Below are 16,715 nucleotides of genomic sequence, written 5' to 3'. Positions count from 1 at the left end.
TTTTCGTAAACCTTTTATAGATATCAAAGATTGTCCCCTTTGTCACCGTTTTATAGTCTCATTTATAATCAAAAGCGTGTAGGCGCGTAAATGAAACACGTGGCTTATCTCATCTCGTGCAATTATCTTTTTGAAAATGAATAATGAGATAAAATCAGCAGCTTTGTATTCTGTATCTTGAAACAAATGATTCATATTACTCTTCTTAAATCGTTTTAAAATATAAAAGATTGAATTTGATTTCATCTTAATGAGATAATTAAAAAAAAAGAGTAAAACAAATGTCTTTTCAGGATGAAATTCAACCCCTTGAATAGGTTTCTGCATCTGATTGTGTAACTATTGTTGCAAATAGATGATACTGTAAAATAATAATGAGCACTTAATTGGACTGTTGGACTTTTGAAAAGAGTAAAGATGAATGAACCACTCTCTTTTTGAGAGAATCTTATTACTTTGAAATATAATTTGTTATAAATTTTAGATAAATACAAACAATTTTGACATGATTGTTTCTTCAAAGCAAGTTCTGGATGGGAATTAGATCTCATATATTTTTCTACCCTTCAGATTCTATTTGAACAGGTTCCTTGTCATAAGGCTGTTATTTCGTGGCTGTCGTTGTTTTCTATCTTTTGAATGAGGGGGATAGGAGGGGTCCTGGCCTGAAACCCCGAGCTCAAAAACATGAAATCCCGAAGTCCCGAGTTTAAAAAAGTTTAATCCCGACATCCCGAAATCCGAAAAAAAAAATTCCCGGATCCAAAAAGGGTCAATTTCGTAATCCCGAGCTTAAAAACACCTGATCCCGGAAACCCGATAAAGGTTCTATCCCCCCCCCCCCCCTCTTGAACTTGCGGTTTTCTTATTCCTGTCATTGTTTTGTCATATATCAGACCGTTAGGGATCTGTTGTTTGAACGGTTTCATATTTTGCTTTTAATTGCTTACGATTCGTAATTGGCTTTGCGATATGGGCTTTGCTCATTGTTGAAAGCCGTATGGAGACCTATAGTTGTTTATGTCTGTGTCAATTTGGTCTCTTGTGGACAGTTGTCTCATTGGCAATCATGCTATATCTTATTTTTTATATTAACAGCAGTCATCATTGTGTTATAAATTTAATCACTTTAAAAACAACAACATATGTTACAAAGAAGCACAAAAAGGCATACAGACAACGCATATTTTAAAAAACTAAAAATACAGAAATGATATTCATCGGATGAAGACACAATCTTTCAATCAGTGTAAGATCTGGAGCTGGTATGTCAGTAACTGATAGTAGTCCTTTGATAATTTATATATCATTGTCATTTTGATTTGTTTCTATTATTGATGGCCTTCGGCTGATTTCTGCTCTTTGGTCGGGTTGCTGTCTCTTTGACACATTCCCAATTTCCATTCTCAATTATATAATGACAAGATGTATAAAATCAGAGCTGCGTCATATGTCTCAAAGAAACACAAAAAGGCATATACAGACAAAGAACATTGGCAAAAATGAAAATCAAGAATACAAAAATTATCATAAAACAATTAAGCAATGGAGGCATGTATAAGTACTCAGCACCGTTATGTGTATCAAACAGGACTAAACAGTGACCTGTAACACGTTATAAAGATGATAAAAAACAATATTACCCAGAATCTATACTTCAAGGTTGCATTTCTGTAAATATTGACAATTCAATTTTCCATAGGAACTCATTTTACGGCTAAAACTGTACCACTTTTACTGTGAAGTTTTGAAAAAAAATCTTATCCTAGAATTGAAAGTTTATATGCACTACAACTCTTTCAAAGGTCAAAATATAGGGCTGTGCGGCATATTTTCAACGTTTATATGCCCTGAACTTTTCAGAGTTTAAACTAACACTAATTATCTTAACTACCCCTACCTCGAATGAAGGGTTACCACAGATTTTAATGTAAACAATATGCACATGTACATTTTACTAGTAACATTCCCATGTTATGTCTCTATGAGATGGAACACACAGAGCATAACTGGGAACCAGTATGTAAACACAATTAATTTTCTATGAATATTCTAAATCTCCCCAAAAGAAGCGTGGTTTGAGAAACAGCTGTATTTACAAAGTGCAACCTCAAGACGCCATTGTGTACCATTTGTGGAGTTGATAAAGGGAGTATATTTTGGGGTTTTTGGTGGGGTTCGTGTTGCTTATGCTTTGTCATATGTACTATTGTTTGTCTGTTTGTCTTTTTCATTTTTAGCCATGGCGTTGTCAGTTTATTTTCGATTTATAAGTTTGACTGTCCATCTGGTATCTTTCGCCCCTCTTTTATCAAGTAGGTCGTGGTATCTTGCGATAGATGTGTTTAGAAAAAGGACGAGACGTTCCTTGACATACCCTTGTTAGAAAATTCTCTTTTTAACTTTACACAGCCCACAAAATTATCATAAACATGTTTTATACTTAAAAATAGTCCACCAATGATACCACATTTTGCAAGCTTAATTATTGAATATTTCCATTAAATTTGAAAGAAAACCTTTTAAGACCTCGAAAAAAAGAACAAAGTTTTTTTTCTGTAAACCCGAAATTTAGTTATTGATTGTAAAGCAAAAAAAAAACATCAGTTGTACCATGACCGGGCGTAAATGTGAACCAAAGTCGATGAGACAATGTAAGTTAATTTAAACCCGAGATGAGGTGTAAACGAGGAATAGACCGCTATCAGTTGACCTAATAAATGTGTACTTAAGGTAATTCAATGAATATGAAATATAGGTTTAAACAAAGGTGTGACAGCAATTAGTTGTATAAAAAAACGTCTTTACAATAGTGTGCGTTCTCCAGCAACGTAACGCTATCTAATTCAAAATTGATCTATAATCAAATCAAGGTATGGCCAATAATATAAGTTACATGCATTTTTATTTTTGCCAAACAGATTTTATTAAACTTATTAAACATGAGCATAAGATGAAACAATTAACTGAAAAAGACTCAAATAATGATGATGAATACATCTCCTAATTTACTTTGTACAAAAATGCCTGTGCATTTGAAGAATTGCATACTAAAATATTTTATGAATCAAAATATATACTTGTTGGATTATTTATCCCGTCGTCCGATTCACAAATAACTCTGGCCAAACGTCCATTCAAATAAACTGATACAACATTATTTGTCTTGCATCCTGCTATTAAAATAAAGTTATCGTCTGTTGAAATTGATCTTGGTGATTCTAAATTTTAATCTTTAAATGTCCAAATAGAACACCTTTCCATATCATAACACTGTACTGTGTCATTGCATTCGTCAGAACAATAAATTCTGTCATTTTTTACGTGAACATAGAATATTCCCTGTCCTTCAATCGGTAAACGTGCGCTTACCTGTCCAAACAAGTCCATTATCAAAATCCCTTCAGTCTTGACGACGACAAACAATCTCTCTTTATCGTATGAAATACCATAACATTTGTTTTTTAACAAAACGACGGGATCCAATTTTGAATTGCTCATATTTATTATTCCTATTCTTTTGCGAGCACTCCATGGAAAACTCAGGGCAATTTTGTTATCATCAATCACAGCGATATCAAATGGTTTACTGGTCAAGGTGATATTGCGATCATGACTTCCATCCTCATTAAAAGCTATCAATCGTTTATTCGAGCATGTGAGTCTACACAAATCACCTGTTTGTTCGGAAGTATGACGCAACTTAGTATGATACTTCTAAAAAAAGATTCCTGTGGTATCTTGATTTCTAATGCTTTGGGTAGTTTTAATTGACGGTTAATAGGGTATTGTCCTCTGTTTTTCAGGAAATTAAAATAACCGGTATCTAATGTTTGCACTCGAATATCACCGAATGACCTGATATCCGCGCACGCAACAAATATATCTTTATTCACCTCAAACTCAATGTTGAGGTTTTGGATTAACTTTAAAAATGATGTAACCCTAACCTCTTTGTAATGAAATACTTTTTCGAGAGCTCTTACACTTATAAAAGTTTGCGTATCTGACGCATTATCCTTCAATATATCAATCTTTTTTCGTATTTCATCAAACTCATTTAAGTGATCGTTAAGGAAATGAACATTGTTGTCGATTTGCAGGTTAAGTTTTTCCAAGTTTGCATTTAAATCTTCAATTATAACATTTTCTACCTGGTCTAGCTTATCGTTTAGACATTTTCTAAAATATTTAACTGTTTCGAATATTTCAGTTTTTTGTTGTTCAATTTTTGCTTTGTTGGTTTCTCTTTCTCTAATGATTACACTTAATTTATCGACAACTTCAACTAAACTCGTTTCTAACATTGAGACGAACGTCGACGTTTTGGCGCTCTTACTGACTTCACTCAAACGGACAGCTGGTACACATTTCCCGTGAGTAGTCTGTGTGCATGTCAGACATATAATCTCGTTATGTAAGGAACAATACAAGTCTTTTTCTTGATCATGTGCTTCACAATACTCATTTAGAGGTATCTTTAAGGACTGTAGCATTTTGTTGCTTTCTATTGATATAACATGATGGTTCCTTGAATACCTGTGTGCATTGTGGTTCCCGTAGCAGCTAACACAAAGAGGCTCTTTACAGTCGATGCACCATTGTGTAGCTAGTGTTGTCTTGCTTTGGTATTCACATGGACTGCAAAGATCTTGTTTGTCATTAATATCCATATTTCAACTCTATGATAAATAAAAGAAAAGGATTTATATTTACTGTCATAATTAGATCGATATATAAGGCTTAAATTAAAATATTGTTTGTTTGCCTTTTACCGACGGACCCTATTAATTCGTTCCGACTGCAAATCTTTTATTTTTATTTACCAGCAATATTTTGTTTTTTTTTCGTTCCTACCGAAAATCTTAAATTTGTATTTCGCGCTCAAAACTGTTTTACCGTAATCCTTGGGTTTTATCTTTCCCGTATAAGGTTAAGTCCGTTTGGTATCACGTGAGCGTTTTGCATGGACACTTGCATTTAGAGATTCAAAGCATTTGATTGAAGTCGATGTTGAAAGTATGAAAACGTTGCCCTTTATATTTGAAGAGCAGGGTTCATTCAAAAAAGTTCGTCCACTACAAAATTATCAACGTGTGTACAAAATATTTTGTTAACGGACGTTGTATCTATTTACAGTGATGTAGGGATGCCTTTGGTGATCCGTAGATTAGGATGATTATGTTAACGCTGCCTTCTACCGGCTTTGACTTTTTATTTATATCTTACATGAATGGAAGTCCTGTAAATTGGAGAATAATTGGCAGTAAAATCGCCAAGTTTTCCTTACAGACCATTTATAAATGCGATGTAAAATACGTGACAATTGAGTTTCAAGTCTTTTAAATTTTTATTGATAACACCGGGACACACAAAAATTTAAATACCCAGTCTCTAGGGTTGTAAGTAAAGTAAGACAAATGATTAGTTTTAGCTCTTTTAACTGGTTGCATGGCGATGATGGTGGGAAATGCACTGCTGGGCAGTGGCTTTATATTCTAGTCAAATATTCGTTTTTTTCACAGATATCATTTCTGATAATTTAAGTTAATAAAATTGGTAGAATGTCGGAATGAAACATGCTATAGATTGCACATTGTACAGCTGTTTCACAAACCATGCTAGGAAGATATATGATATTAATAAACCTTTCGGTCGAGTTAAGCGTACAAGGTACATGTATGTAGGACAGAATACCAGTTCAAGTTAAAACTCTTAAAAGTTCCAGTCATAAAAACGTTAACAATATGCTGCACAGCCCTATATTTTGATATTTGAAAACAAAATAATAATGTATATGAATTAACCTCACATTCTACATGATATATTTTTTATAACTTCCTTGGACTGTTATACTAAAAATAAACAAACAATATTTAATTTAGGCCTAATTGTATGTACATTTTGACAGATATAGAAATAAACACTTCTTTTTAGACTTGAGTTGTGTTTGGCTGCGTTGATGCAGAGCACAAATAAGTTAACTGTTATACAATGCTACTGGTACATGAGATGTAAGCAATGTACACAGTTGTCTGTATACGAGCCTTCAAATTCAAGAATGATTACGATCTGGGTTTTAATACACATAGTGGAAACACATTATAGCAACTGAATATATTGAAATGTAGTGGTTTATAACTTATAATTACACCATAAAAAAAGGACTGATTTTGATTGGTTTGTAGCAAGTTTTTTTTCGCATATTCTATAAAACATTTCCTAATTTTAACGAATTTGCCTTAAAAAGATTTTTTTTGGGTAAATTACTGAATAAAACAATTATTTAGAAACTACTTCATGGTATTGACGATTAGCTTCTGTTCAAGTTTCATAACATTCATTGGATGTTTACAAATGTATCTTGTGAAAACTGTGTAATCCAAGATTATCTGTAAAAATGTACATCCCCCAATCAGAAAAAAGACTGAAAATGAGAACATGTATTTTCAAAAGTTTACTTCAGACATTATCTATTAATCTCAATAGCTTCTGCAAAAGTTTCATAAGTTCTAGGAAAGTTTGATAAAGTATTTGTGTTATATTTATCAAAGTATATATATATATCGATTCAAGTTTGTTGTGTTTTACGGTACACGTGTTTATCCTATTTATAGATAGGTCTGATTGTATATATAATTAATTAAAGATTAATTTTAGAAATTGATATACATATTTGGAAAAACAAAGTAAAATTTGAAGATTGGAGGGTAGCGTTTTGAGAAAATTAGCTTAACTTTAATTAAATTTGAGGTCTGGTTATCATCATTTTGCTATCACAAACCTACTTAAGATTTTCATGGGAAGAAAAATTTGGCATGTTTACAATATTACCATTCGACTTGTCTTCTAGTTTATATGTGTTCACAAAATGTCTACTGCCGTAAGTTAAGTTTAAGATGAAAATAGTCTCCGTATTATTTTATATTTAGATGATGGTATAGGTTCTAATTTTGATTTTGATTTTTTCTTTTTAGATTTTGTTTTCGTGACACAGACGATAATTGATGCTGTTTTTTTAGTTAATATAGAAAAATCTATAAAGAATTTTATTAATATAAATATTTAATGGATATATAGATGAAGAGGGAAAAATTAAAGCAAATGCCATAAGTAAGATTTTCGATTCTGACGATTAAGGTGTCAGTGTTGAGGGTTTTTTTTTAATTTAAAGATTATATGTATAAACCTTATTCAGTTGATAGATTTGTCGACAGTAAAAATAAAAGAAAATTTAATTATTCAATTTGAGATTGTATACACCAGGTTCCTCAGGCGTAGATGCCTTCTCATTTGACTGGAAGGGTGACAACAATTGGCTGGACCTCCTATACATTCAGTATGCAGAGTTATTAAACAACGTTTTTCGTTTAAAGCTTCAGTTACTCTTATTGTACCACAATGGCAGTCTGTAATTACGGAATAATATGTTATGCCAACGTTATGAATTCAAAGATATTAAAAATATTTACATTCATAATTCTAATCTAAGAAATCATTGTTCGGTTCACATGATTTAAACATGCTAAAGGCACCGTACTTGTCGTACGGGTTGTGACTAAATATTGAAATAATTGATTGAATTATGAATAATAATAAAAATGTATTAAAAACGATCTTCTTTTTGTGTGTCGTTGGTTATGGTTAAGGTATTTTCTTCACACCATGATTATCTATATGCCGCTTGGCTAGAGGAACAATAAAGATATGCCATTTGGCAAGAATAAAAATACAAATTGCCGTTTGGCTGAAATACTGATGAAGGTATGTCGATTGCCTAGAGTACAAAAATAAAAATGCTGCTTGGACAAAAATAAAACAATACAAATATGCCGATTGAAACAAACAAACACCATGCTTGTCTACATGACACTGCTTGTTCACAGTTAATGTAACGTATCAGAAAGTAACACGCTTGGCTACAATATGACATAATTTCACAAGGTTTCCACTGAACACTAAAGTAAGCTGGCTTATGTTGTTTATAGCTTTTTTAATCAAATCACTTATATTCTCTTTTTATTATACGCATTTTAGATGTGTTTCATACGGGAAGATGGACAAAAACTGATAAAGAAATTGATATTTGTTTAAAAGAGCACTTGACAAAAAAAATCAAGAAGATGTTTTCAGTGCTTAATGTAAATGGTGTGAACAATATGATTCAGTTAGCAGCATGCCAGCAAGTAATTATAATGTGAGCTGGTAAAACGTGTGTTCAGCTTCAACGGGAGACGAAGTTAAATATACAATAGAATTTTCACATAGAATGCAAGAATTTGTTAATCCGTGTCCTTCTGATCTTGTTGTACAAGTAGCAGAAGGAGCAAAAATTGTATGCCCTTAATGTGTCGATCATTATTGAAAAAAAGCAAAACGGACAAATATAGAAAAGGCAGCAAAGAATACATGTCAAGTAAAGCTGTTACCTTATTACATATTCTTAGCTAAAATAGATCTTTACAGATTTATTTTTTGACAAATGATATATTGCAAAAAAAATAAAAGTCTACAAAATACGTTGCTTTTGTCACAATTTTTTTTAAACTAGCGGAAGGTAATTGTTATTGGAAATGATAGAAGCAATCGATTGGATAAGACCAAGTTTTGATTACATTCACTTCGTTCTGGAGGGTCATATCCAGCGGCTTATGTCAGATAATCAGATAGAGAGTTTCAAAAACATGACAGAGTGTTATGTACAGTTGGGTGCAGACCAAGCATTACATAAAGTAAACGCAAGTAACGCGGTGTGCACATATTTTGTTAGTTAACTTTAAATTTCGCGTTTACTAGTAAACGCCCGTTTACTTCATTTACGTTAACGCGGTCAAAATGGAAATTTCTAATGTCTACTCAAGTAAACGTGCGTTTACCCTGTGTCCGTTTAGTCAGTTGTAAACGGGCGTTTACTTCAGATTTCACAAGTTTATGTTTACGTGCACTTCAAAGTAAACTGGCGTTTACTACATATTTCTCAATTGTATTTTTACGTGCATTTGAAAGTAAACGCGCGTTTACTTTTCCCGTTTACTAATTGTCTTAATCATAAAATAATCGTCGTGGGCATTTGTACATTTATTTATTTTGTTAAAATGACTTGATATTTTACGTATATTTATTTAAAACCGTACAATCAAAAACACGTTTAATTAGAAATAAAAACGTTTATTAATTGCAAAAATGCAGAAAAATCAGTTCAAAAAACTTTCAACAGCGGATTTTCTATGTTTTCTGTTCAGAATTTACATATTTGAAAAAAAATATGCCAAAATTAAATATTGCAAAACATTGTACATACGTAACATGTTAAATTATGTTGTAAACTGTATCACTAGTTATTGGTCACTACTCTTTACCGGAGACTTAACTAGGTTATCCTTCAAATAATAAAACACATGACATATCGTACAATAATTTGATTATATGCCGTAGCTCATTATCTGTTAATCTAAAAGTTAATTATTGGTCAAATTTATATACAGATACATGTAGGTTTTTTTTTGTTTTATTTTATTCATTCCGTTTCTTCAAATTGATTGCACCATTACATGTATCATGTAAATCATAGGCGAATCTAAGGGGGCCTCCCCCCCCCCCCCCCCCCCCCCCGAAATTTTGTGGAAAAACATTACAAAGGGAATCACTGAAGCATGACAGGAGCGGGCCCCCATTATGGTCAGTCAGTGTTAGAAAACTCCAACTCCTCTTTATTTACCTGTAACTCCGTTTGAATATAATATAATTTGACTCCGTTAATTGCTTAATGACTCCTGTAATTGTATGTTTTCTTTGTTTTTTACTCATTATAAAATCGTGCAACGGAGTTAACGGAGATATATTTTATATATAAACAAGAACATTGATAATCTTAATGAGATGTTAACAAATAATAAAATGCTGTAACATGATACAAATGGATTATTAAAGGACATATTATTCAGTTGAGTTTGTGTTTTATTCTAATGTTAGTGTAACGAATTACTTCACAACAGTCAGCGCCCCTCCTCCTTTTATGAAAAGAGTTCTGGATCCGCCACTGTAGTGGGTTATTTTTACTGAAATGTTACTGAATGTGTTTGTTAAACGTTAAAACTGGAAGTAATATTATATTGAATGAAGCTAGTCTGTTTTAAAAATGGTGCTGGTCCAGAACCCTTAATAAAAAAACATTAAAAAATCATGCTATTTCCCTACCTAAATCTCGCTGAGGTTGATTTGGAGACAAATCAAAGTTTTGGTTACTTTCTTTTATTTTCCAAGATAGTGTAACAACTTAATCAAATTCGTACTCATACTCTTGTCTGCCTGTATCCCAATTAAAATAAGAACTAGGATTTTTTTTTATCATAACCTGAAGCCATGTACTTGCAATTATCTGTCAAACATAGTTAGAATAGTCTTGTCATAGGCACTTATGTATGCACAGAATACTTCCCACTTGTATGGCCGTCATTCTACAAACATGCAAGTCGAAAAACAGTAATAAAATCAACCGTGAAATTAGGGTTTTGAATAGTCAATAAAAAAACCTGAACATTAGCGAACGTTCATTTGGATTTCATGTCAAATTAAATGTTTACGTTAATACACTGTTTCTTGTTGCGAAGGCCGACCATATATATTCCAGCGACTAATATTACACGCACATTCTCATCGTTTGACAAGTTTGCTTTCATGAAAGCCGGACTACTACAAACTGATATTGAGGTATTCTTACATGCAATAGCTAAAATAAACGAATGTTATGTTTCCTTTTCATATATTGTCTATTTAAGACAGGAAAAAATGTATGAGGGTTTGGATTAGGGTTTACACAAAACAGAATAATAGACAAAAATGTAAACAATAGAGTAATGAAGGATCCCCCAGAACCTCATTTTTATATATAGATATAGATATCGGAAGATGTGGTATGAGTGCCAATGAAACAACTCTCCATCCAAATAACAATTTATAAAAGATGTATATTATGAAAAAATACGATAGCAAGTCTGTTAAAATGTCTTTTAGTGTGTTGCTCTTTTGTACATCTGTATAAACTTCTCAAGACTGAAAGGTTTTGTTTCCGTGAGTATTCAATTCCGTGTCTCTGGATCAAAATCGGCGTCTTAACAATGCTCAATAAATTCCGTATGAGTGAACAAAACTGAGAAATTGGAATAGGTAAAGGAAACAAAATCAAAAACAAACTCAGAGTGTGTTAAGTTTGTAAATTTTAGATGATGAGGAACACCTTTTTCCTTCATTGCCAAATCAAATGTTATATTAGCCCTCTCCCACATCTCCTACATTTATTTTGAGCATAGAACAAATGTAGAATATTTTAATTTTGGTTTAGCTATACCGCTGAAGTTTCTGATCAAAGTGTTCTCCGTTTTTTTATATAAGTATAATGAGTACAGGCGCTATATATCAGAAATGATTATTTGTTATTATAATATTGTTGATGATTACATTCTAATTGTTATATGATTTAAATAGCTTTTCGCAATTTAAGTTTTGATAATAAAATTGCATTTTTCATGATTTTACTTTTCTATATGTTATATGAATATATCTAGGTGTATATATATTTTTCTCACGTTTGTCGGGTATTTGTATATTTGGGTTATTGAGCTTTAAAATTCATTCAAATGACGTGGAAACTAGTACTTGTATATTGCATATTGGCAGTGTATTGCAAATTGGCAGTATTTTGCATATGGATGAAGATTTTAGGTGAATGTTTAGTTGTGTGTGTCAACAGAATATACAGACTAAGGTTGTCATCCACAAGGTTATCATACCACTCGAGAATATTGCTGTTCATTGCTAACTTTTAAGATGATGACATCAAGACCTCAGAGAAACAGCCCCGTTATTCCGACACCATATTAGTCCGACACCCCATTGGTCCGACACCCTTGTGGTCCGACATCCACCTTGTCCGACACCTCATTGGTCCGACACCCCAATAATCCGACACCCCATTGATCCGACACCCAAATAGTCAGATACCCCATTGGTCCAACACCGCAATAGTCCGATATCCCATTGGTTCGACACTCCAATAGTCCGACATCCCATTGGTCTCACACCCCATTATTTCGACACAAATAATTGAACAACATTACAATATTATGATTTTGCCTAATGTCCAGTGGCAAACATATCATGCATGTACAGAACGAGGAAATTTAACAATAAATGCAATAGGTAGGTCCTGTAATAGAAATCATCCGGGATTAAAATAAGTCAAAGAAACTTGGACTGACACTGGACAATAAAAGAAGATTGAAAAAAGGCAGTTATTTACATTGCAACACGCTCAGACAAAAGGCCACTGACAGCCGCCCTTGCAAAGGGTTCGAAACCTGCAGAGAGCGTGGCACTCTCTCCTCACGAGGCATCTGAAATAACGTTACCACTCTTGAAATTTTTGGAAAATTATACAACCCGAACAACCAAATGGACAATTTGCATTGTCCATCGAATGACCAAGAAAAGGTAATACAATGTATTAAGGTTGTTTGGTACATACATTATATTTAACGGAAAAGGTGGGATAAATTTATTCAAACAAAATATATAATGATTGAGACACGGAGTAGTTAACATTTTGTCAAACTAAATATATTTTGTGAAGTTTTTTGTCGAATACTAGTTACTTACATGAAGACTTAATGACACAGAAATTAAAAACAACTATAGTTCACCGGGGTACCGTACGCCATGCAACAATGAGCAAATACCATAAAAAGCCCTTAGTTGACAAATATAAAACTAACGTCATAATATATGTACAAAAAATGAACGAAATACACAAGTGTAACACATCAACAAACGACAACCATCGGATTACAGGTTCCTGACTTAGGACAGGTAGATACATACAGAATACGGGGTTAACCATGCTGGTGGGAGTACACCTCCCCCTAAAATGAGACAGTGGTGTAACAATACAACATATAAACGAACTATAAAAATCAGTTGAAAAAGGTTTAACTCATCAGACGGGAAAAAAAAATAATCTAACAAAAACAGAGTGGACGTGGCCGGGTACTGTTCGAGTAAACGAGTTGATGAAGGACATAATGCCCCCCCCCAAAAAAAAAAAAACAAAAAAAACACAAGTTCATCTCGGTTTAAAAATTGAAATCTTACTACCTAAGAAAATCGTGCCAAAGTATGATTTTCAGTACAATGACTAATTGTCATCGTATCCTGGATACATTGAACTTACATATAACATGATAAGGTACATCAAAATTACCATCTGTCCTTTGTAAATTAGCAATGACTTATTTTCAATTAATATAAGAGGTGTTATATCATAACATGTAACTGCAATCGTACATATGTCGTAAATTATGACAATACGTTGATGACGGTACGATCATATGACAAATCTATGTATATGAGATGATAAACAAACCGCTGTTAGCCAAACAGAAGACGCTTAACATCTAAAGTTAAATCATTTCCGATTGGACAATTTTACTATCGATGTTATAGCTCTCAGTTTCTGTTGAAATCCGTACGGAAATTTTTAAGTCATTTGGTCTCTGGTAGATAGTTGTCTTATTGGCAATCATACAACATGTACATCTTCTTATTTAGTATTTTCAACTACAGACTGCTGACGGCCGGAATAGTTTATACCATGCAACTTTCCTTTCACGAATATAAACTGAAAGCATCTTAGATTTTACAGTTAAAGGACTAATATCCATTTTATTATTATATGCAATGACTAATTTTCAATTAATTAAAGAGCTAATTACGATGACAATCTGCGTTAACGTACGTTTACTAAAACAGTAAACGTGCGTTTACTTTTTCACAAAAATAGAAGACACGCCTTCTTTCGCGTTAACGCGAAGTAAATGCGAAAGTAAACGCCCGTTTACTCTTTACAAAATTAGAAGATGCGCCGTTTTTGCGTTAACGCGGAGGTAAACGCGAATGTAAACACCCGTTTACTTTTTATGTCTACTTACATTTCGGAGTTAACGCAGAGTTAACTCGTCGTTTACATGAAGTGCACGCGAGTAAACGCCGCGTTAACTTTTTCGGCCCGTCTACATGTAATGCATGGTCTGCACCCAACTGTAAAGAAAAACATTATAATTCAAAATTTAGGGATTTTTAATTAGAAAATGATCATATACTTGCCCGATCGTTGATTTCCCCCTAAAAATGTACTTTACTTTTGCTAGTGGCTACTTTTATGGGATAATTTTGTTTTATATTGATAAATGTTTAATGTACTGTTGAGTTTACGCATAATTATATTTAAAAACAAGAATGTGTCCCCAGTACACGAATGCCCCACTCGCACTATCATTTTCTATGTTCAGTGGACCGTGAAATTGGGGTAAACCCTCTAATTTGGCATTAAAATTTAAAAGATCATATCATAGGGAACATGTATACTAAGTTTGAAGTCGATTGGACTTCAACTTCATCAAAAACTACCTCGACCAAAACCTTTAACCTGAAGCGGGACAGACGGACGAACGGACGAACGGACGAACGAACGAACAGACGGACGGACGGACGGACGCACAGACCAGAAAACATAATGCCCCTCTACTATCGTAGGTGGGGCATAAAAAATCTATATATATCGATTCAAGTTTGTTGTGTTTTAAGGAAAACGGGATTATGCTTTTTATAGATAGGGTTGTTCGATTGGATAAATAAAGATATACGGGTAGAATTTTATGCACGGATATTTGATAGTAGTTAAAATCAATCGATTCCTTGCAGTCAAGTGTGCTACAGGCTTTTTTTTCGGAATAAGTAATTATGAAAAAGGTTTATTTACACGTTGGTTGATCAAGATTTGTCACAAATACTAATGTGCTATATACAGATATAGAGACAAACAATGCTCATTCATTTGATTTGAAATGAAAAATTACGTGTACTTATTATCTGAATAAAACTGCGTTTGACTTCTGAAAGTGGCTAGTACAGTACCATGTGAGAGTTTTGTATTATATCAAAAAATGGTTTATGTTCAATTGAAGTTACGATTAGTACACAAGTGTATCACACTTTTACACCAGACTGTGTTTATTTGTTAAATGTAAAAATATGTTCTTATCTGAATACTAACGGCAAAACAAAAAAGCCCTTTTTTCAGTAAAATATATTTATGTATTTTGCTTATAAACAAGCTTCTGTTCAACTTTATTTAAATTCTATGAAGAATTGGCACAAAAATTGATGTTTAAAAACTATGTAACCACTGACTGAACCTTAATGTTGACGCATCCAGCAACGGTGGAATCTAGGATTATTTACAAATTGTATACAATGAAATTTCAATTTTGAACAGAATCAGTTTCCAGATCAAAATATAAAAAAGATGTGTTTTCATTTTTTCGCACATACTGATAAATTGTATACAATGACAAATATTTTAAAATCCAGGGTCACATCTTGTGATTCTGAGCTCCAAATACACACGGTAATTTTTTTTTTTACTAGAATTATTACATAACATGTATGTGTCTTTATAATACGTTATTCTGATTGGCTACACTGCAATCTAGCGTTATTCCTTAATCAACTACATTACACAATAAAATTTACCATTCATGATGACAGGAGGTCCCAAAATAAAGTGCACAGGTAAATTAAATAAAACTTGATAAAAATCGTGTTCTCATGATCCTAGCTAAAACATGTAAATATTAGTATTGAATGCTGCCTTTTGAAATTTTATAGGGTTGTAAAAGTGTTGACCGTGCGCACATTTGTAGAATGAAACGCTGCCGCGGTACTTTGTACTTTGGGCAACACTGTTACACCCCAATGAAGTTACAAAAAGAAGCATTCAAGTCTGAAATAAATACAAGTATGAAAAATATAAAGATTTATATGTTTTCCTCAGAGTAATGATAACATAAACAGACGTGCCTTCTTATGGTCCTCCCTTCAAAACAAATATAATAAATGCGCTCTTGTGATTTCTGAAAACATATCATCCGACTAAAATTTTGAAGTTTTGTTTCGGAGTAAAAATCTATAAATGAAAAAATTATGCATTTGTACTAGATACTACGTGTATGTTCTAATCTATCGACACATTATGCATTATGGCGTCTATAAAATAATTCAACATAAAACGGATTTATATACCATTACATTTCGGTGTGCTTTGTTATTAAAAAATTACCAAAAAATGTTTGGTATCAAAGCTTCATTTTGCTACAATACATATCTAACAAAAAGTTTTTATGTATGTGCGTATACATACCTTCCTATCAAATACTTGATGACAGGAAATATTTTCTTTCATGATATCATAAATCTAGGTCGTTATCAGTTGTTCTATCGAGTATCTTAAACTTGAAATATTTTATGTGTTAACATTCAATCGTGTGTCCTTGTTCTTTATTCAAAATTAACTTACCTGGATTGAACATAAGTCCGAAATAATATCATATGTAGCAATCGAAAACCATGATATAAATTAAGAGATATTTATACAACCGTCAATTTTAAATCGAAGCAGAAGGAATTCTGCTAATACACTGGTAACACAAACAAACAATTAAAAATCTATTGCATTCACAAACAGACAAATGATCTTATGTGTTTTAGTTAACGCATCAATGTAAATATAACGGAATTTAATGAGACTGTCATCAAAGTGAGAAGGTTAGCGCTATAAAACCAGGTTTAATTCACCATTTTCTACATTTGAAAATGCCTGTACC

The 16,715-nt window shown here is 32.7% G+C and overlaps 1 long non-coding RNA gene across 1 annotated transcript; it reads right to left on the bottom strand.

Annotated features, from left to right (window-relative positions):
• Positions 1-2,901: 2,901 nt before the first annotated feature.
• Positions 2,902-16,308, bottom strand: LOC143056106 (uncharacterized). Its single transcript, XR_012972243.1, has 2 exons — positions 16,253-16,308; positions 2,902-4,682 (listed from the first exon to the last, which is right to left on the bottom strand). It is a non-coding gene; the product is annotated as an uncharacterized LOC143056106 (long non-coding RNA).
• Positions 16,309-16,715: the final 407 nt, after the last annotated feature.

This window comes from Mytilus galloprovincialis, chromosome 13, assembly GCF_965363235.1.
Source record: "Mytilus galloprovincialis chromosome 13, xbMytGall1.hap1.1, whole genome shotgun sequence".
Taxonomy (NCBI): domain Eukaryota; kingdom Metazoa; phylum Mollusca; class Bivalvia; order Mytilida; family Mytilidae; genus Mytilus; species Mytilus galloprovincialis.
This window is presented reverse-complemented; position numbering and strand designations above follow the sequence as displayed.